This window comes from Triticum aestivum, chromosome 2B (assembly GCF_018294505.1).
Source record: "Triticum aestivum cultivar Chinese Spring chromosome 2B, IWGSC CS RefSeq v2.1, whole genome shotgun sequence".
In the NCBI taxonomy this organism is placed as follows: domain Eukaryota; kingdom Viridiplantae; phylum Streptophyta; class Magnoliopsida; order Poales; family Poaceae; genus Triticum; species Triticum aestivum.
In genome coordinates, this window is record NC_057798.1 from 624,787,423 (window position 1) to 624,812,288 (window position 24,866).

Sequence of the window (24,866 nt, forward strand, 5' to 3'; positions counted from 1 at the left end):
TGGTACAGATGGATTCCTTGAATTTTTCTGATAATTTTTCATATATAATTTATTTAATTTGGAGTTACGGTTAATTTTCTATGATTTATTGAAGTTTTAGCTATTTTCTGGAATTATTAGATCATTTAAGATTATTTAAATTCTAGAAAATACTTATTGCGTCAGCCTGACATCATTATGACGTCAGCAGGTCAACAGGGCGCCTCCAGTCAAACCTGACCAGTGGGGTCCACTGGTCAGTGACACTGGGGCTAATCCCGCGTTGACCCGGGCTTTGACCCACTACGGGGCCCACTGTCAGCGGCTGGTGGGGTGGCTAATGGTGGGGATTAGCGCTAAATAAGCCGCCACGTCAGCCTCGCCGGGGTTCGGCCGGCGACGACCAAACCGCGCGGCGGTGCTTCGCCGGAATGGGCTACAGGCGGCGGAAAAACGCGCGGAGACCACCGGGGCGTAGCCCGTGCTCTCCCGTATCCAAAGGAGCAGGAGGGTGGTGGCGGGGGCGCTGGAGCTCGTCGGAACGGAGCTCGCGGCGGCGGCCGGAGCTTCGGGTTCGAGCGGGGCGAGGCCACAGAGGACGGGAGGGATGGTTAAGGGGCTCGCCGAGCTCCTGAGGATGCTAGGAGCACGGTGCCGTGCTCGGTTTCGAGCCTTGCTGTCTGCAGTGACGGCGGCGACATCGCCGGCGAAGCTGAGCTCGCGGCTCCGGTGGGATCGGGGCTACAGGGCGCAATCGAAGGGGGGAAGAGGGAGGGGAGGCGTAAGAGCTCACAGCGGTGCCGTAGAGGAGGTCAGCGAGCTCGGGGAGGGGCTGGTGACGACGGGAGGTCGCCGGCAATCTCGGTGGCCCGAGGAGGAAGAAGACGTCGGGGACGGCGCTCCGGGGCTTCCGGCGTCACATGGGTTGGTGGAGACGAAGAAGAAGGTGCGGCGGTTCTTCTGGAGGCATCGGTGAGGCGAGGGGTGGTCGGTGGCCGCGGCGAACAGCGTCGGTGGCGACGGCTGCGCTCGGCACGAGAGGGAGAGGGAAACAGAGGAGGGGGAGAGCTCGGGAGAGATTGAGGGAGTTCGTGGGGGCCGCGTGGCGTCTCCAGGGAGTAGTGGAGGCAAGCAGGGAGGCAGGAGGTGGCCGAAGCAGGGAGGAGGTGGCCGGGGCGCGTGGTCGCGCGCGCCGGGCGCGTGCCCGTCCTCCTGGCAGAGGAGGAAGGCGACAGGGGAGGCGCTGGTGGGCTGGGCCGGCCAGGGGGGGAGCTGGGTCGGCTCGTGGCGCCAGGTAAGTGGCCCAGGTGGCCTTCTCTTTTTTTTATTTTTGCTCTGTTTTATTTCTAATCATTGTTTTCTATTTGTTTCAATCTGTTTTGATTTAGTTCAAACACTAAATCATTTTTGTTTCTTCCAATAATTTTTGCAGGGACTGAAAGTAATATTCTAGAGCCCCTCACAAAATATCAGAATTATTGAAGCATTAAAAATATATATATAACATATATTTGCTCCAACTCAAATACAATATATATTAGTTCAAAGATCCAAAATGACATGGAAAAATGTGCATCATCTCTGGTTACTGTTTCCAGCATTTTTCCAAAGATGATGAACATTTTTGAAAGCCACTTGGATTGACTGAAAATATTTTAGGTGAACCTGGTGAATTCCTTTAATGCTAGGGTTTGAGCAATCCCCATTTCAAGTTCATTCAAAAGTTAAACATGATGCACACATGAGGCTAGGCTAGAGCAATGCCAGAAGCTAGGGATGTGACACCAAGTGTCGGGTCGTAAGCCTGCAGCAACTCGGGACTATTCCTTCCATTGTAGAATAAATCATATCCATTGATAAAATAATAGCTATTGCGCTGAAGCGACTTTGAAAACCTCAATCATAATACTGGTTGTTGATAACCATAAAAGTCCAGCCGTGTTGGCTATTCAAGATTTCAATAATATAATCCGGTATGAAAACCTCAATCATTCAATATCATCATGAAAATCCAGCCAATTTTGGCTATGAAAGATGTGATACCTTATCGGTTGACAAGTAAACTCAGAGTTTAAATACTCAGCGGCTCTTGGCCGATGGCGACTTAATGCGCATTCATTGTAAGCCGGAATTTTTGTAACCCGGCGGCTTATAGCCTTTGTGAAAATCCAGAATAGATAACCCTTTTGAAACATCAATTTGGATGATGAGCTTGAACTTAATTATTTATATAAGTCATAGTTCTGCAAATCATGCACAGAGTTTAAACAACATATGGCCTGGCGACTTAACGTCAAAAGCCAGGGCGGGTAACAACCCAAACATAATATAGACTAGAATTAAGGTCATTCAAGCCTAAACATACTGGCGACTTAAAGTCAAAAGCCAGGGCAGGTTACCAAACCTCGCATATTTATATAACCAGGAAAACATACTTGTAGAATTGGCTCATACTGCCGGCTTATATCGCCATATCCAATGAGGGCAATAATCCAATGATTTATAAGCGCATGATTCCAATGGCGCAATCCAAAATATACTGGCGACTTAACGTCCAAAGCCAGGGCGGTTTATCAAACCCAAAGATGCTCAATGAGGAGTCATATAATCAAGGCTACATGGCCTATGAAATTGGTTCACGCTATCGACTTATCATGCTAGACACAACAAAGGGTAATAACCCCCAAAAGGCCTCAGAACCTAAACTCCAAGTGCACAATTATATCATACTGGCGACTTATTGTCCAAAGCCAGGCTGGGTTAATAAACTCCAGATATGCTCAAATACGAGCCGTAGAGATGAAGGCTATATGGCCTGAATTGTCTCAAGCCATATTTTAATACGGCATAGATATATGAATCCAAAAAATGCTCAGAAAAAAATAACGAATAAAATCGAGAAAAATGAGGCTTTCATAGGCCGCCAAGCCTAAAGCTCCAAGGATTTCATGGGCCGCCAAGCCACTGAGTTAACCTTTTACACTTTGTGAATCCGGACTCACATGACCGCCGTTTTAACCTTGACAAGTTGAGGGTCTATACAAGATTGACTGTCAAGAGTTCGGCTTGTCATTCTAGGATTACCCGGGTGGAGTGGCAGTTTCGACAAAGCAGGAGAACCCGGAAAGTTTTGATGAATACACCTGGTGTTCCAAACCAGTTCACGAGGGTAGTTACGCTATGTTCTCTTTGGTGAATACACCTATGTTTGAACAGGAAGCCCCCAAGTGCTTTATGGCGTATAAGCCGAATCAAGAGGGATATTCACAGCTATGCTCAATGAGTAGGAAGCCCCCAAGTGATTTGTAAGAGTGTCGTTGCGCCGAATCAAGAGGGATATTCATAGCTATGCTCAATGAGCAGGAAGCCCCCAAATGACCATCTGAAAATGTGGCATTGCACCGGATCAAGAGGGATATTCACAGCTATGCTCAATGAGCAGGAAGCCCCCAAGTGACCGTCTGTAAATGTGGCGCGGCGCCAGATCAAGAGGGATATTCACAGCTATGCTCAATGAGCAGGAAGCCCCCAAGTGACCATCTGTAAATGTGGCGTTGCGTCGGATCAAGAGGGATATTCACAGCTATGCTCAATGAGCAGGAAGCCCCCAAGTGACCATAATAAGATAAGCTCATGAGGCAGGATACCCATGTTTGAACCGTGCATCACGGCAGCAACTTCTCTTTGGCAACCTTTAATTTTTTTTCCTTGAGAACTCAAACTTGCGAGAGAAGAATTCTTTTCGAACCGGAATTTCAGACTGGATATTGAGAGTTTCAAAGCTTTGTGGGAAACAGATTTCCCTTGAGCCGGATTTTGAACCGGAATCTTTTTTGATGACTCGGAACTCCTTCATTGAGCCGGGATTTTGTGATTGTCATATACTTTTTAAGACAGAAAATTTCTGACAGCCTTCAATTTTTCACCAATAGGGCAGTAGCCTCTGGGGCCGGGTTATTTTTTCCTCCAATGACCCGGAGTTCTCAAATTCACTAAAGCCGGCCAATTTTGCCTAGCCATGTCATTGTAGCCCCCGAGTCTTAAGATGACTCGAGGAGTTGCCTTGAGATTCTCCATATTTGACCGTGATATAAACCGGCATATAGTCGAACAGCGGAATGCTGTAATATGTTGAAGCCGGAAAGAAGGTGGCGAGTCGATGATCTTCACAATACTCATTATATATCCCCAGTATGAGTTATTCAAGAAACTCCGTAACATGACGGTCACCTTTGCAGTAGACAATTTGTCCGCGGAGTTGATGATCACTACGGTGAAGCTGAAATTAACCACAGCCGAGTCAGCCGCGGGCACGCACAAATGAGTCGGCCGCGGTGTTGTAAGTCGGTGCGGACGGGCGAATCGACCGCGACGTTTGTAAGCAGGCGCGGACGGATGTAAACCGAACAGCGGGGGCGGCGATTTGCACGTGTATCCGTCGAGCAGCATGGCACAAAGAAATGCCAGTGCAAAATTATGCTGGCACACGGTCCATGTCCGCAGTATAACAATACCTTTGTCATAAATAATTATCCTGCATAAAAATATTGCATGCCAAAGTAATTTTTTTCAGATGATTTAATATATGTGATGAAAAAAAGGAAAAATAGCACCTAATATTTGTTATCGGATGAAGATGCTGGTGTTGGATACGTGGAGAAAACAGGAGCAGCAGCTATGGTTAATACTCCCAAGCGCGTCTAATCAGCACAAAAATAGTACTCCTTGGTCTTGATTGGTGCTGATTTCTCTGAGGTTGTTCATTAACAAAAGAATTGATGAGTATGTGTTTGCCTCTCCGCTTGATGTGAGATGGTGCCGGTTTTGTATCTTCCATGAACCAGCACTCGTGGATAGGACATGCAGGAGCCATGTATGGAGCAGACGTTCTAGCATTGACCAATCTGTAGGTGATATTGCACATCCCATTGTTAGAGTCCAGAATAAAATGAAGCCTCCTTAGGCCATGTGATTTTGGACCGTCCCCAAATGAAATCTGGCCGTTGGATCATGTGATGGAGAGAACCTGGCGGTCGGATCGTGTGATGGAGAGAGTCTGGCCGTTGGATCAAATGCAAACACTGCCACAATGAATAGTGCGCTCAAGCCCATGCCACTGCCAGTAATTTCCATGCCCCACCGAGGGCATTCTCGTCTTTTCACACATCGAGGTATATAGAAGACAACACCCCCATGGTGAAACCCTAGCTGCCTCTCTCCTTTCCCACTCTTACCCGACCCCCTCTCATTTCCTCCCGCCCCTCACGTCGCCACCCTGCCTCCTCTCCTCACGTGGCCGTCGACCACCCTCCCCGCTCCGCGTCTTTGCTCAGTCACCGACTTGCTCCCGCCAGCCATCCTACCTGCCCGCCGCTGCTGCCATCCTCCCCGTCCGCCGCCGCTGCCAACCATCCTCCCTGTTCACTGTCGCCACGCCATCGCTGCCACCTACTCGACGGCTCTGTGAAGGACGCGTCCAAAGAGGGAGGGCGTCGCCGGCGTGGTGGAGGGTGAAGGAGGTGCACGTGGCAAGGTTGTCGTGCCTCCCTGCGGATCCATGCTGGCCGGTGACGAGGTGGCCACCAGGGTGCAGCATGCTCCATACTATGATGTCAACTACCACCACTGGGCTCCCCCGAAGGTAAGCCCACTTCTCCATAGTTTCCTCCTCTCTCTTTCTTGTGGATTTGCCTGTTGTCCTAGAGGAAATTAGGCGAGTCAAGATATTCTCCTTTTGATACTCGTACATAGATATTGCCTGCAAAATTTGCAGATTAGGTCAGTCATGATATCCTCTATGCTCTAGGACAACAAACAGTGAACAAAAACCTTTAATTTTTTCAGTGTATCTTGTGATTATTTTTTTGGAATGCCTTCATCACCAGATCCTGGCTCCAAAAGATGTGGGAACTGTTCAGTGTATCCTGTGGTTAATTTCTTTTGTAATGCCTCTCTCGCCAGATCGAGACTCTGAAAGATGTGGGAGTTACAGAAGTTGTGTTGGCCATCAATTAACATTGGAAATTTAGTTAATCTCTCTATAGTTAATTTTATTTCCCTGCAACGGTGTAATACCAGATACAACTGCGGCAATTTATTGATCCAATTTGAGTAAGTCGTAGTGTAGTTGCTTGGTTTGCTGCCTACTACAAGGCGATTGACAACCTGCTCTTTTGCTTACATGTTTGTCGGAAAGAGACGGGGAAATCCCTCTAAAGTATGATTCCAGAATTCTCATATGAAGCTAATCTGCTCTTTTTCTTGCGTGTCTGCTGGAAAGAGACAGGGGCAAATCTCTCGAAAGTATGATTCCAGAATTCTCATATGAAGCTATGTATTTTGATCAATTCCTATATATATGTTTGTGGGGTGTACTACCTTTTGTTATGATTCGTGAAGTACCACATAACTTTGATCCTTGTCTGCTATTATGTGATGCCATTGATTGTTATGTATGCTTGCTCCTACCTCTTTCTTTCAGAAATACCATTTGTTTGGATTACTTCCTATTTTAATTAACCATGCTTTTTTATGCACAGATTGGTTGGATAGAGATGGCTCGAAGGTTTTTTGGGTAGAATGTGAGATATCTCAATTAAAGTTCCATGAAGAAAGATCCCAAATGATGGCATGTTGTGATGCTACTCGATGGCTTGTGGGCTAAATTGGTAGGTGGACCAATCCATGTACTTATTATCCATCATGTATTTTCATTCATAGTTATTTACTTCGGGACTTATGTTGCAGATGGAAGGATAATGAATTAGCAGTTAAGGTGATTAACCCCGGTAGGCGGGGGACGCGAGGAGGCAGGAAGCATAGTTGCAGTGCGGAGCAAGGCAAGTTTTCTGACCCATTTCCCCCAAGAATTGTTTTGCTATGGTTGCTCTATTGTTTCACATGTTTATTCTCCTTGCAGGAGTAGTAGTATTTCTTCTAGAATAGTTTTGTTGTTGTTCATGGGAGATCCCATAGAATTTTTTTTCTCTGTTCTTCCTTTTAGTGAATCAACTAAGCTGATTTGGGGCTTCTTCTTGATAGCATCAAGCAAGGCGACACTGCTCGGCTAGGGATTTTCTTCAATGGCCGCCAAATCAAAGGTCTAAGTCCCAGGTGAATCTGTGCTCCTTTTGAATCTTCTCTCTCTAGCATATCCCCTTACCACGATTCATATTTTGTACCTCAATTTCGTTCCTACAAGTGATGAATCATCTCTGCTTATTTATGGTTCAGAATATTCATAACAAATGTATGTACTTGTGGTGGGTTAAGAAATACAACATGCCTTCACATGTTGCTAAGCTTAATAGATATCCTTTTCTGATGTTAGATGATGGTACAATTTTCTTCAGTGGGTCGAATGGTTTACAAGGTTTATTCAGTGCTGGAGAGCAAGGAGACGGATTTCCGCTAAGTTATGATCCGAGAAACGACACTTATGGTTATGCACTAAGACTGAGAGGTTCCCAATCCATTGGCCTTTACACAGGAAGCCTGCTGAGTTTATAGAGCAGTTGTTCACCTTTTATGTTCTAAATGTGAACAGTTAGTGACGCAATGATCTGATGCGTGCGTCGATGAAAACATAAGTGTTCCTTGAAAGTATATTATGTTCATCTCTTATACATTTTGCATGAGAAGATTGTAGTTTTCTGTTCGTTCCATTATGTATGGCATTTTCTGGAGTTTGGTCAATGAGTTACTAAACAAGCTTTTGAATGTGGTGTTTCAAAATATATTATGCTGCTTTTAGTTTCAGGAATGCATAATATTTTCCTTTCTTGGAACATATAATGATTTGCTAGGTAACCTCATGCATAGTAACATGTTCCATGAACTGATCTTTACTCTTTTGATACTTGTCTCAAATTTAAGTCACCCTTGAATGTTTAATGCTACCTGGTGTACATCATTGTCATTGAGTCACATCTTCTTTTTCACCCGAGGCTGCGTTCTTTTGTCACCATTCTTTTGCTGAATTTTTGTGCTTGTAGTTCATCTTCTGCTCCAATTTTGAAGGGACAAAATTCTCTTAGCTAAGGAACCTGGGCCACTGCTCTGTGGGCGGCTCATATCGAGTGAACATTCAAAGACAATTTCCTTGGCTGTGGTAAAATTGACAGTCTCTCTCCTTTACTACTTCCAGGTAAAATGGAAAGGATGGCAGGGAGATCTTCTGCGACAAATATAGAACTATAGACCCAACTCTGAAGATCAAGGCTTACTATATGGACAGTGTTTTGGTCTTTTGTAATGAGGCTGACCTTGCCCAGCACGAAGAGGAAAGCGGACGCTCCCACCACGGAACACTTTGTGGGCGAGCCTGTACCAGATCATGAGGCCAGGCGGCGGTGGCCGCACAGGTACATCAAAGCCAAGGTACGTGTATCGTCGCTTTGTCTCAGTTTCAGGCTGTCAGCATGTAGATCGATGGCAGTGCCACGCGTATTCAGGTTGTTCTTGCATCAAAAATGAGTCTGACCAAAGAAAATTCTTCTACTTTCTGCTGCAGCACTGGTAGAAAAAGAGGCTTCCGTCCAGCTCCATTAGTCGCGAAACTGTAGGAACCGCGACTAATGAAGTCTTTAGTCGCGGTTCGGCAGACGAACTGCGACCAAAGGCTTGGGCCAGGGCGCTCGGTGGCCAGCTGGTGCACGTGAGGGGCTTTAGTCGCGGTTGGCCAGGCCAACCGCGACTAAAGGTGCCCAAAGGCCTTTAGTCGCGGTTGGCCTTGCCAACCGCGACTAAAGCTCCTCCCCTATATATACCAGTTCAGCGCACTCACTTAGCCATTTGGTGCCACTTCTCTTCACAAGGGGGTGTAGGTTTGCTTTTGGTTCCTCTTATGCACACAAGGTGTTTGATGAAATGCCCAACAGCGTGAAACAAACATGATATGAAGTGTTGGAGCCACACTTGAGGTTCCTCCTCGATCGCGGTTAGCAACTTGAACCTTTCGTGCATGTGTGTCATTGATAAAATATGCATGTGTGTTGTTCATTGTTTAATTTCTATTGTTTATAGCTAGTTACTTTAACAAATGCATGATGGTTAATTATATATTTTATATTATAATAATGCAGATGAATCGGCAATGGATGTACGGTAACCGACTCTCCCGCGAGTTCACTACGGGTTTGAAAGATTTCCTCGTAGTGGCTAATGCGAACAAGCAGAAGGGTTTTGTTATCTGTCCATGTGTTGACTGTAAGAATCAGAAGGGTTACTCTTCCTCAAGAGAAGTTCACATGCACCTGCTTCGGCACGGTTTCATGCCAAGCTATAATTGTTGGACCAAGCATGGAGAAAGAGGGGTTATAATGGAAGAAGATGAAGAAGGGGATGATTTCATTGATGAAAGCTATCTTGCTCATTTCGGTGATACTTTCATGGAGGATGCTGAAGGTGAAGGGGAAGGTGAAGGGGCAGGTGAAGGGGAAGGTGAAGGTGAAGAAGAGGCACGTGATGAGACCGTTGATGATCTTGGTCGGACCATTGCTGATGCACGGAGACGCTGCGAAACTGAAAAGGAGAGGGAGAATTTGGATCGCATGTTAGAGGATCACAGAAAGTCGTTGTACCCTGGATGCGATGATGGTCTGAAAAAGCTGGGCTGCACACTGGATTTGCTGAAATGGAAGGCACAGGCAGGTGTAGCTGACTCGGCATTTGAAAACTTGCTGAAAATGTTGAAGAATATGTTTCCAAAGAATAACGAGTTGCCCGCCAGTACGTACGAAGCAAAGAAGGTTGTCTGCCCTCTAGGTTTAGAGATTCTGAAGATACATGCATGCATCAACGACTGCATCCTCTACCGCAGTGAATACGAGAATTTGAATGAATGCCCGGTATGCACTGCATTGCGTTATAAGATCAGAGGCGATGACCCTGGTGACGATGTTGAGGGCGGGAAACCCAGGAAGAGGGTTCCCGCCAAGGTGATGTGGTATGCTCCTATAATACCACGGTTGAAACGTCTGTTCAGGAACAAAGAGCATGCCAAGTTGTTGCGATGGCACAAAGAGGACCGTAAGTCGGACGGGGAGTTGAGACACACCGCAGATGGAACGCAATGGAGAAAGATCGACAGAGAGTTCAAAGATTTTGCAGCTGACGCAAGGAACATAAGATTTGGTCTAAGTACAGATGGCATGAATCCTTTTGGCAAGCAGAGCTCCAGCCATAGCACCTGGCCCGTGACTCTATGCATCTACAACCTTCCTCCTTGGTTGCGCATGAAGCGGAAGTTCATTATGATGCCAGTGCTCATCCAAGGTCCGAAGCAACCCGGCAACGACATCGATGTGTACCTAAGGCCATTAGTTGATGAACTTTTACAGCTGTGGGGCAGACCTGGTGTCCGTGTGTGGGATGAGCACAAAAAAGAGGAATTTAACCTACGAGCGTTGCTTTTCGTAACCATCAACGATTGGCCTGCTCTTAGTAACCTTTCGGGACTGTCAAATAAGGGATACAATGCATGCACGCACTGCTTACATGAGACTGAAAGTGTACATTTGCCAAATTGTAAGAAGAACGTGTACCTTGGGCATCATCGATTTCTTCCGAAAATTCATCCAGTAAGAAAGAAAGGCAAGCATTACAACGGCAAGGCAGATCACCGGCCGAAGCCTGCGGAACGCACTGGTGCTGAGGTATTTGATATGGTCAAGGATTTGAAAGTCATCTTTGGAAAGGGTCCTGGTAGACAATCAGTTCCGAAGGGAGCTGATGGGCACGCAGCCATGTGGAAGAAGAAATCTATATTCTGGGAGCTAGAATATTGGAAAGTCCTAGAAGTCCGCTCTGCAATCGACGTGATGCACGTTACGAAGAATATTTGCGTGAACCTCCTAAGCTTCTTGGGCGTGTATGGGAAGACAAATGATACAAAGGAAGCACGGCAGGACCAGCAACGTTTGAAAGACCCTGATGACCGGCATCCGGAATGGTTTCAAGGTCGTGCCAGCTACGCTCTGACCAAAGAAGAGAAGGTCATCTTTTTTGAATGCCTGAGCAGTATGAAGGTCCCGTCTGGATTCTCGTCCAATATAAAGGGAATAATAAACATGGCGGAGAAAAAGTTCCAAAACCTGAAGTCTCACGACTGCCACGTTATTATGACGCAATTGCTTCCGATTGCTTTGAGGGGGCTCCTGCCGGAAAATGTTCGAGTAGCCATTGTGAAGCTATGTGCATTCCTCAATGCAATCTCTCAGAAGGTAATCAATCCAGAAGATCTACCACGGTTACAGAACGATGTGATCCAATGTCTTGTCAGTTTCGAGTTGGTGTTCCCGCCATCCTTCTTCAATATTATGACGCACCTCTTGGTTCACCTAGTCGAAGAGATTTTCATTCTCGGTCCTGTATTTCTACACAATATGTTCCCCTTTGAGAGGTTCATGGGAGTATTAAAGAAATATGTTCGTAACCGTGCTAGGCCAGAAGGAAGCATCGCCAAGGGCTATGGAAATGAGGAGGTAATTGAGTTTTGTGTTGACTTTGTTCCTGACCTTAAGCCGATTGGTCTTCCTCGATCGCGGCACGAGGGGAGACTAAGTGGAAAAGGCACGATCGGAAGGAAATCAACGACATGTATGGACGGCCATTCTCTGACTGAAGCACACCACACTGTACTGACCAATTCCATCTTGGTGGCTCCGTACTTTGAGAAACACAAGAATATTTTACGCTCGGACAACCCGGGGAAGCCTGAATCCTGGATTAGGAAGGCCCACATGGAGACTTACGGCAGTTGGTTGAGAAAACATTTAATGAATGACAATGATGTTGTAGATCAGCTGTACATGTTGGCCAAGACACCATCTTCGACTATAACGACTTTCCAAGGGTACGAGATAAATGGGAATACATTTTACACGATCGCCCAAGATAAAAAGAGCACCAACCAAAACAGTGGTGTCCGCTTTGATGCAGCAACCGAGAATGGGCAAAAGGTCACATATTATGGTTACATAGAGGAGATATGGGAACTTGACTATGGACCCTCCTTTAAGGTCCCTTTGTTCCGGTGCAAATGGTTCAAGCTAACAGGAGGTGGGGTAAAGGTGGACCAGCAATACGGAATGACAATGGTGGATTTCAACAATCTTGGTTACCTTGACGAACCATTCGTCCTAGCGAAAGATGTCGCTCAGGTTTTCTATGTGAAGGACATGAGTAGCAAACCGAGGAAACGGAAAGATAAGAAAACGATCAGTACATCATGCGATGATCCAAAGCGCCACATTGTTCTTTCAGGGAAAAGAAACATCGTGGGAGTGGAGGACAAGACAGACATGTCAGAAGATTATAATATGTTTGCTGAAATTCCGCCCTTCAAAGTGAACACCGACCCAAGCATTAAGTTAAATGATGAGGATGCTCCATGGATACGGCACAATCGTAAGCAAGCAGGAACACAAGGGAAGAAATGATGTGTAATAATTTATTGTACCAAACTTTGTTGAATGGATCATGTGAATTATATTACCCGTGATGTGTTTGGTGTATATTTTCGAATGATTCGAGATACCACTGATGATACATGAAATTTGGAGTGATTTAGTCATACTCCTGCCTAGGCGTATAAAATTTTGAATTGAATTAGTTTTATTTTTCTGAATTTTTTGATATATTATTTGTATTTTTAACATTTTGAATTGAATTACTTTTATTTTTTTTAATTTTTGATATATTATTTGTATTTTTAACATTTTGAATTGAATTAGTTTTATTTTTCTTAATTTTTTGATATATTATTTGTATTTTTAGAATTTTGAATTGAATTAATTTTATTTTTCTGAATTTTTTGATATAATATTTGTGTTTTTAACATATTGAATTGAATTAGTTTTATTTTTCTGAATTTTTTGATATATTATTTGTGTTTTTAACATATTGAATTGAATTAGTTTTATTTTTCTGAATTTTTTGATATATTATTTGTATTTTTAACATTTTGAATTGAATTAGTTTTATTTTTCTTAATTTTTTGATATATTATTTGTATTTTTAGAATTTTGAATTGAATTAGTTTTATTTTTCTGAATTTTTGATATAATATTTGTGTTTTTAACATATTGAATTGAATTAGTTTTATTTTTCTGAATTTTTCGATATATTATTTGTATTTTTAACATTTTGAAAAAGAAAAAGTATTTTAAGAATACCTTTAGTCGCGGTTGGCCTGCCCAACCGCGACTAAAGGTCGTTGCGCGCGGGAACAAAAACCCGCCAAAAAAGCCCTTTAGTCGCGGGTCGCCTCCCCAACCGCGACTGACCCGCGACTAAAGGTACCCTTTAGTCGCGGGTCGCCTCCCCAACCGCGACTAAAGGGGGGGGCTATAAATACAAGGGCCCGAACCCCCTTCTCGTCTTCTCCGAATCAACACCGCCGCCGTCGCCCTCGCCCTCGACGCCGCCCGCCGTCGCCCTCGCCCTCGACGCCGCCCGTCGTCGCCGCCGCCCCCTCTCGCCCACGTACGGCGCCCGACGCTCTCGCCCACGTACGTCGCCCGCCGGCCTCCCTCGCCCACCGCGCCCTCGCCCGCCCTCAACGCCGCCGGCCGGCCTCGCTGCCCTCAACGCCGCCGGCCGGCCTCGCCGCCCTCAACGCCGCCCCCCAATCCACCTCGGGCCGGCCTCGCCGCCCTCAACGCTGCTCTACAGAGAGCGATCGAGATCGTGGAGAGAGAGAGAGAATTTTTTTTTGTTCTTTTTAGTTTTAACTAGTTAATTAGTTTAACAAAAACGGTAAAATAACTTAAAACTTGATAATTAACAAAAAAACCGTAAAATTTGATAATTAACAAAAAAACGTATATACGGAGAGGGGGCGGCGATGCGCACGGTGTTTTTTTAGGGATCTAGAGGGGACGGCGAGGGTTATAAATGTGTGTTGTCCTCGCCTCCCTCTCCGTGACGTCGTCGTCTGCCGCCCCGTCTCGCGCTCTACCGCGACACCCTCTCCCACCCCTTCCTCACCCCCTCCTTTTGCCACCGCCCTTTCGCCACCGCCACCGCCACCGCCCCCCTCGCCGCCCGATTAATTTGTTTTTACTACATGTTTTCAGGACTGACATAATGGCGGACGATAGAGCTGACCCGATTATGGACAACTATGATCCGGACGGTGAAGCACATATGTTCGGCATCATAAACGGCGATATTCTATATGTGCCGACCGGACAAGAAGAAGATGATATCTCTTCTTATCTGAACCTTGACGGTGAAGATGAAGGGCGCCGTCAGCAAGATGATGCCGAACAAACGTCGATAAACGACGATCTTCAAATGGAAGTAGCAACCACCTCCGGCGCCGAGGTATATATATACATTGAGCCTCTGGTGATACAAACTAACTGATTTGAATAAATATGTGTGGACTAACGCGCGCGACTCTCTTTCTTATTTTAGCCCTCGGCCGGATCGTCGAAACAATCGAGTACGTCGTCAAAGCGTGGCGCAACCAAGATGATGAAACAAGGAGAAACATGCACCATCGAGGTTGTCGACAGTGCAACCGGCAGGCCGCTGGAGCCCCGCAAGAACGCCACCAAGTTTGTCAACCAATGCGGAGCCATTGTTAGAGACAACGTCTCGATCACCGTCCAGGAGTGGAATAAGCCAAAGAAGGCACGAATTGCTGGTTTCACTTTTGTCGATAAGAGAACAAAAAAAGATTGCTTCAAAAAGCTTATGGAACATTTTGTTCTACCTCCGGAATACAACAAATTCGATGAGGAGGGTAACAAGATTGAGGAAAACAAGGAGAGGAGGAGGCTAGTCAAACAGTTCGCTCTTCATAAGATGGCCGACGCATTCCGGAAATTCAAGCAAAATCTAGCCCATGACTTTGTCAAGCAGAACAAGACTCCGGATTTCAAAGGACAATATGAGAAACTGAAACATGATTGGCCAGAATTTGTGAAGCAAAAGAAATCGGAGCAGTTCATTCAAATATCGAAAAAAAATAAGGAAAATGCGGCTAAGAAGGAGTACAATCATATTATGGGGCCAGGAGGGTATCGCCTTTGGAAGCCTAGGTGGGAGAAGATGGAGAACGAGCTGAGGGCGCGAGGAATCCGTCTAGGTACGGAGGGATGGGACCCAAGGGCCAAAAGCTGGTGGTACGGGCATGGGGGAACGCTGAACCCGGAGACAGGGGACTGTGTTTACCGGGGCAAAATAATTAAACCCACCCAAGCCCTTATTGACACAATGAGGGATGCTCAAGAGGGGAAGATCAAGTTCAACAGAGAGAACGACGCGCTGACAAAAGCCCTCGGGAATCCTGAACACGGAGGACGTGTACGAGGCATGCGGCACATTCCGTGGAAAATAGGGTTCCCCCAGAACGATGACCCGTACGGTTACAGAAGCCGGAAGAGAAAGATGGATCGGGAAGCAGATGTTGTGGCGCGGTTGGCATTGGAAATGGATGTGATGAAGAAAACCGTGAGTGTACTAGTAGCCGAACGAGATGCAGCTCGGGCGCAGCATGAAGATCATCCAGCGGATCTCAGAAGCCAGCAGCGGAGAAGCAGTGTGGCTTCCACGGAGGCCCCACCGGTTGGTGCAGATGCACCGACGATCGAAATTACTGCACATGAGCCTCTGGTGGTCGAAATTACTGCACCGGAGCCTCTGGTGGTCGAAATTACTGCACCGGAGCCTCCTCGCTACCCCGTGGACGATATAAAGGAGATGAAAGAATGTCATCTGTATTATCCTATCGGGAACATGTCCATGAAGGTAGCCATCGGCAGTGCTTTACCATGTTTACCTGGAGCACTCCACCACAACACCCCCATTCAAGATGGCTATGCTCGTGTCACGGTGGAGGACATAGTCCAAGGGTTTGAGGACCTGGAGATTGACATTGCTACACCTGAAGGGGAGAAAAGACTTGGAGATGTCAAGCGCCATTTCATTCTATGGCAAAAGAAGTTTATCAAGTTTCCAGGCGAGGCGCCAAGGACAACAAGTCCACCCCCCTACGGTGGTGGCGGTTCACCTACACCTCCGTCACGTCAGCCGACGCCCCCGAGTCCACAACGTCCGGCGGGTGATCAGACGCCGCCCCCCAGTCCTCGTCCGGCGGGTGATCAGACGCCGCCCCCCAATCCACCTCCGGCAAAGAAGCAGAAGCAGTCCTGGATTATTAACCCGGACCCTTATGTACCTAAGACCACAAAGGTACCGGAGCCATCATTGAAGCCTCTCCCCACAAGGCCTTGGGAACGTAGTGCCGAGGAAACTGTCGCGGCCGCGGCTGCTGATCATGAGAAATGGAAGGCGGACTGCAAGAAGAAAAGAGAGCCCGAGCCCAAGCCAGTATTTTCTGATGAGCAAAAGAAGTGGGCTAAGTCATTTTTGAGCACACCGTCCCAAGCCGCGAAGAATCTGCCTGACGACTATGCACGTGAACTTCGTAGGCAGGCACTCATGTTGAAGGAGAAGAAAGAGCGGGCGGAGAACCAGGAGAACAAAGCATTGGAGGAGGCCGAGAAAACGGAATTAGAAAGTAAAAAAAGCGGGAAACGAGTTGCCCAGCTCGGGGAACAAAGTAAACAATCGATTGCCCCGCTTATAGTGAAAGCCGCCGGTCCGGATGACCCCGATATCATAGCAGCTGCGGCAGCACATGGATTGACTGTAACGAGTGCCAGAGAACAAGCGGCCAACTTAGGTATTACTCTTCGTGAACTGTTAGGCCTTGATGAGGCGCCAGTGAAGGAGGTAGTAATTACATATGTGAAGAATGGGCCTCTCGTCGAGCCTGCGCGGGAACAGGATCTACCTCCACAAATGAAAGGTCTGCTGAAATGGTACAAGGGTTACATAAAAAATAAAAACACCAAAGAATATATTTATGCGGAAGTTAGATATGAGCATCACTTCAAACATTACTATGTACAAATTCATCTGAGTGAATTGTTCCAGCTTTTCAATCTGCGCGAGCTCGACAAATCTATCATCAGTTGCTACGTTCTGTAAGTGATTTATTTCTACCCCATCTCGTTCATATTGCCTGCACTATATATATGTCCTAACTATATTGTTGTGTCCGCTATTATACATGCAGAATGAAGATTAAGGAATGCAGAGTAAGGAACATCCATGATGTTGGGTTCATTGACCCACACATCGTTAATGGATATGTGTTGGAGCATCACCCCGCCGACATGGAGGCAGACCTGTGGCAGTTTCTTACAAAGCAGGAACTCAAAAGTGATATTCTATTTCCTTACCATTTTGGGTGAGTGTTTCTGTCTTGAGCACATTCTCTTTTGTTTACTCCATGCATGGTATGTGGCCGGCTAATCGATGAGTTATGCATGACGTACTGTGCATGTATCGTGTCCGCAGGTTCCACTGGATTCTGCTAGTAATTAAAGTTGACACCTCAGAATGTCTCGTCCACGACTCTCTGAATAAGGATCCAAAGCTTTGGGTCGACATGAGAAGAATGCTGCAGAAGTAATTATTTTCATTCATTTGCGCTCTATATCGATCGGCCTATTTTGTTCATTTCCTAATATCAAGTAACTAATAACTCTCTTGTTCATTTAATTTTCTTTGCCTCGTAGGGTTTGGAGACGGTTCGTAGATACAAAGGTCGGTGAATTCAAAAAAGAGCTAGAATTCAAAAGGGCAAAGGCTAAGAATGGTGAGGATATTCAGCCAGCGGGGACCAATCTATGTGCATACTATGTCTGTGAGATGATCCGGAGATACACCTCTGAGCGGGTTCCGAGTGATACCAATGCTCAGAGGAATAACCTCCGGATGATGCTTAGTCCAGAAGCTCGCTTCCGACCACTTCAAGAGGAACTAGCTGGATGGTTCAGGAGGGAAGTCCTCCATCCTAAAGGAGAACACCATTACGAGGACGTAGAACTTTATATGCATTAAATTATGTATGGAAACTTGTTCAAAATTGTATATGGTCATCCGATGATATTGAATATATATTGTATATTCCTCTTGAATTCTTTTTGGTTCTAATTTCAAATTTGTTTGAAATTGTACATTCATATGCATGTATGTAGTACCGTAGAATATGTGAAACTCCTTCAAAATTAAAATAAAGCACAAAAGAAATAAAACAATACAAATTAAACAGAAAACAGGTTTAAGGGGGGGGGCTAAAACCCTAAACCTGCGGCGGCCTTTAGTCGCGGTTGGCCAGAAGAACCGCGACTAAAGGTCCTCCGCCCCGACAGCCACCTGGCGCCCACGTGGACGGGCCTTTAGTCGTGGTTCTTAAGCAACCGCGACTAAAGGGTGGGGCCTTTAGTCGCGCCCGTTCGGTCGCGGTTGCGCAACCGCGACTAATGGCAGTTGCGAACCGCGACCAAAGGCCCTTTTTCCACCAGTGCAGGGCTCTGGTCATTCCCACGATAGGTGGTATGCGCCTCTGAATCAATTCTCATCATTCACTCTGTTCACTCCATGTCAAAGGAAGGGAGCTCATTCCTTTGCGTTGCCTGCTTTTAAAATATATATCCAAACCTGAATTGAATTCCATTCCATATGTATAGCAGCTCTGCAGATTGGGAAGGGGAGCAGATCAGTGCCCGATGCTGTTGGGGAACGTAGTAATTTCAAAAAAATTCCTACGCACACGCAAGATCATGGTGATGCATAGCAACAAGAGGGGAGAGTGTCGTCTACGTACCCTCGTAGACCGTCAGCGAAAGCGTTATGATAACGCGGTTGATGTAGTCGTACGTCTTCACGATCGATCGATCCTCAGTACCGAATGTACGGCACCTCCGCATTCAGCACACGTTCAGCTCGGTGACGTCCCGCGAACTCACGATCCAGTAGAGCTTCGGGGAAGAGATTTGTCAGCACGAAGGCATGGTGACGGTGTTGATGAAGTTACCGACGCAGGGCTTCGCCTACGCACCGCTACGATATGACCGAGGTGGATTATGGTGGAGGGGGGCACCGCACAGGGCTAAGAGATCAATGATCAATTGTTGTGTCTTGGGGTGCCCCCTGTCCTCGTATATAAAGGAGCTAGGGGGGAGGTGGCCGGCCAAGGAGGAGGGCGTGCCAAGGGGGGAGTCCTACTCCCATCGGGAATAGGACCCCTTTCCTAGTAGGAGTAGGAGAAGGGGGAAGGGAAGGAGAGAGGAGGAAGGAAAGGGGGTGCCCCCCTCCTTGTCCAATTCGTACTAGAGGAGGAGGGGGCATGCGGCCTGCCCTGTCCGCCCTCATCTTCTCCACTAAGGCCCAATAGGCCCATTACACTCCCCGGGGGGTTCTGGTAACCCCACCCGGTACTCCCGTATATGTCTGGAACCTCCCTAAACACTTCCCGTGTCCGAACATAGTTGTCCTATATATTGATCTTTACGTCTCGACCATTTCGAGACTCCTCGTCATGTCCGTGATAATAGCCGGGACTCTGAACTACCTTCGGTACATCAAAACACAAAACTCATAATACCGATCGTCACAGAACTTTAAGCGTGCGGACCCTACGGGTTCGAGAACTATGTAGACATGACAGAGACATGTCTCCGGTCAATAACCAATAGCGGAACCTGGATGCTCATATTGTTTCTTACATATTCTATGAAGATCTTTATCAGTCAAACCGCATAACAACATACGTTGTTCCCTTTGTCATCGGTATGTTACTTGCCCGAGATTCGATCGTCGGTATCTCAATACCTAGCTCAATCTCATTATCGGCAAGTCTCTTTACTCGTTTCGTAATGCATCATACCGCAACTAACTCATTAGTCACATTGCTTGCAAGGCTTATAGTGATGTGCATTATCGAGAGGGCCCAGAGATACCTCTCCGACAATCAGAGAGACAAATCCTAATCTCGATCTATGCCAACTCTACAAAAACCATCAGAGACACATGTAGAGCACCTTTATAACCACCCAGTTACGTTGTTGTAACGCCCCGGATTCGATGCGCCAGGTGTCCGCCAGTTATTTGCCGTCGTTGCCATGTCATTTGCTTGCGTGTTGCATTTTATCATGTCATCTTGTGCATCTCATTTTGCATATGTGTTCGTCTCATGCATCCGAACATTTTCCCCGTTGTCCGTTTTGCAATCCGGCACTCCTATGTCCTCCGGCGTTCCCCTTTTGTCTCTCGTTGTGAGCGGGTGTTAAACTTTCTCGGAATGGCCTGAGGTTTGCCAAGCGGCCTTGGTATAGCACCGGTAGACCGCCTGTCAAGTTTCGTGCCATTTGGAGTCCGTTTGATACTCCAACGGTTAACCGCGTAGCCCACAAAGCACCTTTTGTCTTGCAGCCCAACACCCCTCCAAACTGGCCCAAAACCCAGCAAACTCCCATCCATGCTCTTGGTCGTTCGATCACGATCGCGTGGCTGAAAACCGTGCCTCATTTGGAGCCTCCTAGCTCCCTCTACCTATATATTAGCCCTCCCCCGTCCAAATCGCAGTCCAAACCCTAAATTTCCCCTCTCGCCGCCGGACATGTCCGTCCCGGACCGGACGAAATCGCGCCGCCGCCCTCAGCCAATCGCCTTCAGCCACGTCGCCCCGCAGCTCCCCGCGCCGCCGCGGCCCGCCCGCGCCCGCGCCGGGCCCGATCCCGCGCCCGCCGCCGCCCGCGAGGTGCCTCGCCCCGCGCCTGCGCCGCCCGCCGCCCGCGTCCGTCGCCACCTCCACCGGCAACCATCCCGAGCCGTCAGCCGGGCGCGCTCCGCCGCCGCCCCGATCGGCTCCCACCGCCGCCGCCCCGACAGCATCCTCTGCGGCCCGGCCCCGCCGCCGGCCTCTGCGTCGTCCTGCCGCGCGGGCCTCGTGGGCCACGGTCCAGCCCGACTCCCCCACCGGCCTGCCTCACCTCCTCTGCATATGGGCCGAGCCCATTGGTGAGCAACCCAGCTATCCCTCGCACCGTGCGCTATATAGCAATTTTGCGCTCACTCATTTTTTTTCAAAAATTGCCCAAGTCCCTGATTTTTCAGCATTCTGGTGCCCTGTTCATTGCATAATAACTCCATGCATACTACTCTGTTTCGTGCATGTAATATATCAAAGTGTCCATTGAGAGATGCTCTACATTTCATTCCATTGCACCATGTTCATTTGAGTTCATCTTGATGCCCGAATCTTCGTTGCAAGAGTGCTATATAATGTTGTCTGCTGACTGTTAACACAACATGCTCATTTGTCATTTTTGCCATGATTGATGTGTGCATCCTATGAGGTTGATGTCTGCATGTGTTTTGATCTATGCTATGTCTTATTTACAAAGGTGCTTACCATGTATTTTTGTTGTACTTGTTGTTGCTGTTTTGCTAGGCTGAATCTGTTATTTCGTGATGCTATGTAACCCTGCTGCTACAAGTCATTCTATGCATAATCTGGAGATATTCACTAAGGGTGTTTTGTTCTACATGTTATGCTCTATCCATCCATGCCCTTGGTTGCAATTATACCATGCTGTAGCTTGTTGTAATCTTGCTCCAAAGTTGCTAAATAATGTTGCTGTCAGCCTGTTAACATTAAGTTCAGTTGTTGCCATGTGTTTTGCTAGTGATCCATGCACCCTATGAACTTGCTCTTGCCATGTTTAGCTTCATAATCATGTCTTCTTACTGTTAGTTGCGTTGCCTTGCCATGTATTGCTCTGTGGTGAGTGGTACAAGTTCATCTACATGCCTACTTATTGTTGTTCCTGGCATGTATGAATCTGTCATATAACTTGCTATGTTTACGTGGGTGCCATCATATCTTCTGATCCTTTTTGGCTCATGGTCAGTAAGAGACTTTTATTCTATGCATTTAGTAGTATCATGCCATGCCTTTGTTTGCCATGATAAGTTCCTGTAACATGTTGTTTGATAGCTCTAAACGTTGCAACCTGATGTTATTTTTTGCAAAGTTTGAACTGTTATTATTTGCAATCTTGCCATGTGTGTTTGAGCATGTTCTAGTGATTTCTGGAGATAGCTCAGTGTTCATGAACTTGACTAGAATCTCGTGTAGATCATCTTGGTGCATCTTAACTTGCAGTTTAACAACTTGAACATAAGGTTTATTCAGATCTGGACCAATTTCGAAATTTGCATATGAGGACTTACCGGAATTGTTATATGTTGTTCCCGGCCTCATTTAAACTTGCCTTGATGGGTTGCTCTTGTTTGCATCATCTCTTGCCATGAGTAGCTTCATGTAGCTTTGTCATGCATCATACTTGGTTGAGCATCATGTCTTGTTCATGTATGGTGTGTTTACCATGTTGTGTGCTTCTTCTCGATAGTTCCTGTTTCATTGCGATCGTGAGGATTCGTTCGTCTACGCTTGGTTCATCTTCGTGGCTTCATCTTCTTCATGGACTCGTTCTTATTCCTTGCGGGATTTCAGGCAAGATGACCGCTACCCTGGATCTCACTACTATCATTGCTATGCTAGTTGCTTCGTTCTATCGCTATGCTGCGCTACCTATCTTTTACTCTTCAAGCCTCCCAGAATTGCCATGAACCTCTAACCTTTGACACCCTTCCTAGCAAACCGTTGCTTGGCTATGTTACCGCTTTGCTCAGCCCTCTTATAGCGTTGCTAGTTGCAGGTGAAGTTGAAGATTGCTCCATGGTGGACAGGTTTATGTTTGGGATATCACAATATGTCTTATTTAATTAATGCATCTATATACTTGGTAAAGGGTGGAAGACTCGGCCTTTTGCCTGGTGTTTTGTTCCACTCTTGCCGCCCTAGTTTCCGTCATACCGGTGTTATGTTCCCGGATTTTGCGTTCCTTACGTGGTTGGGTGATTTATGGGACCCCCTTGACAGTTCGCTTTGAATAAAACTCCTCCAGCAAGGCCCAACATTGGTTTTGCCATTTGCCTCACCACCACCTACTTTTCCCTTGGGAGTCGCTCTCTCGAGGGTCATCTTTATTTTAGCCCCCCCGGGCCAGTGCTTGTCTAAGTGTTGGTCCGAACCGAGCAGCCCGCGGGGCCACCTCGGGGCAACTCGAGGGTTGGGTTTACTCGTAGACTGACTTATCTGGTGTTGCCCTGAGAACGAGATATGTGCAGCTCCTATCGGGATTGTCGGTGCATCGGGCGGCTTTGCTGGTCTTGTTTTACCATTGTCGAAATGTCTTGTAAACCGGAATTCCGAGTGTGATCGGGTCTTCCTGGGAGAAGGTATATCCTTCGTTGATCGCGAGAGCTTATCATGGGCTAAGTTGGGACACCCCTGCAGGGTATAAACTTTCGAGAGCCGTGCCCGCGGTTATGTGGCAGATGGGAATTTGTTAATGTCCGGTTGTAGATAACTTGACACCAGATCCAAATTAAAATGCATCAGCCGCGTGTGTAGCCGTGATGGTCTCTTTTCGGCGGAGTCCGGGAAGTGAACATGGTTTTGGGGTTATGTTTGACGTAAGTAGGAGTTCAGGATCACTTCATGATCATTGCTAGCTTCATGACCATTCCTTTGCTCTCTTCTCACTCTTATTTGCGTATGTTAGCCACCATATATGCTTAGTCGCTGCTGCAACCTCACCACTTTACCCCTTCCTTTCCTATTAAGCTTTGCTAGTCTTGATACCCATGGTAATGGGATTGCTGAGTCCTCGTGGCTCACAGATTACTACAACAACAGTTGCAGGTACAGGTTATGCGATGATGATGACGCGAGGGCGATGCTTGCTTGCGTTGAGTTCTTCTTCTGCTTCTTCGATCAGGGGATAGGTCCAGGTCGGCAGCCTGGGCTAGCAGGGTGGATGTCGTTTGAGTTTTTGTTTGTGTTCTATCCGTAGTTGGATGTTGCTCTTATGTATTGTGATATTGTATTCGTGTGGCATTGTATGCCTCTTGTATGTATCCCCATCTATTATGTAATGTTGATGTAATGATATCCACCTTGCAAAAGTGTTTCAATATGCGGTTCTATCCTTGGTCGGACCTTCGAGTCTCTTTAGGATAGTATCGCATATTGGGTGTGACAAGTTGGTATCAGAGCCTCGACCGACCCTAGGAGCCCCCTTGATTGATCGTGTAGTTTGGCCGTTGTTGAGTCTAGAAGAAAACTGTTTTCGAAGTCTAGTTATATCGGAGAGTAGGAATTCTTTTTACTCCTCTCCCCCTTCGTCGCTCTGGTGAGGAATCTTGACGTAGGTGTTTTGAATCACTCTTCTTCCCGTTCAATTTTTTTCTTTAGGATCACGCAGTTGGTTTTTCGGTCGTTGGTTCTCGTCTCTTTTCATCTGGTGCATTTCTCGTCAAGTCGACTCGAGCCTCTTCATCATTGAGTTCAATCCTCAGTTCAATCTCAACGAAGTTGTTTCTCTGCCCTCAGTTGTCTTCTTTTCCCACCCGCCCTCCCTTTTTTCTCCTCGGAGTCGGAGTCCGTTATCGAGTATCCATCCTACTCATGCGAATTCTTTGCTTTCTTTCCTCAATGATTTCAATCGGTGTTTTCTCTTCAAGATATTCGTCGTTTCCCCCTTCAAAGTTGCCTTTGTTTTCCCGCCCTCCCACCCTCTTCTTCCCGGAGTCTGAGTCTGTTTCGGGCATCAATTTCATTCGCGCGGAGCCTCTTCAGTTTTTCCTCAATTATTTCAACCGGTGAATTCTCGTCTCGTTCGTCATTCTTCATCCCTTTCTTTCTTCTGGTGTACTCAATTCAAGTTTTTTCGGGTTGATCACATTCTTTTCTAGGATCAAGTGTTCTCCTTGCTCGTTCTTCTCTCGCCAATTTATCCTCCCGGAGTGCTCAAGACATCTCAGGAGATTAGCCTGTGTTCTAATCAATTCGAGGTTATCACCTCATTCAAAATATCTCAATTGTTCTGGTGCATCATCTATCTCTTTAACAATCCTTTCCGATGGTGTTATCTCTTCAGTGGGCCCTAACCCAC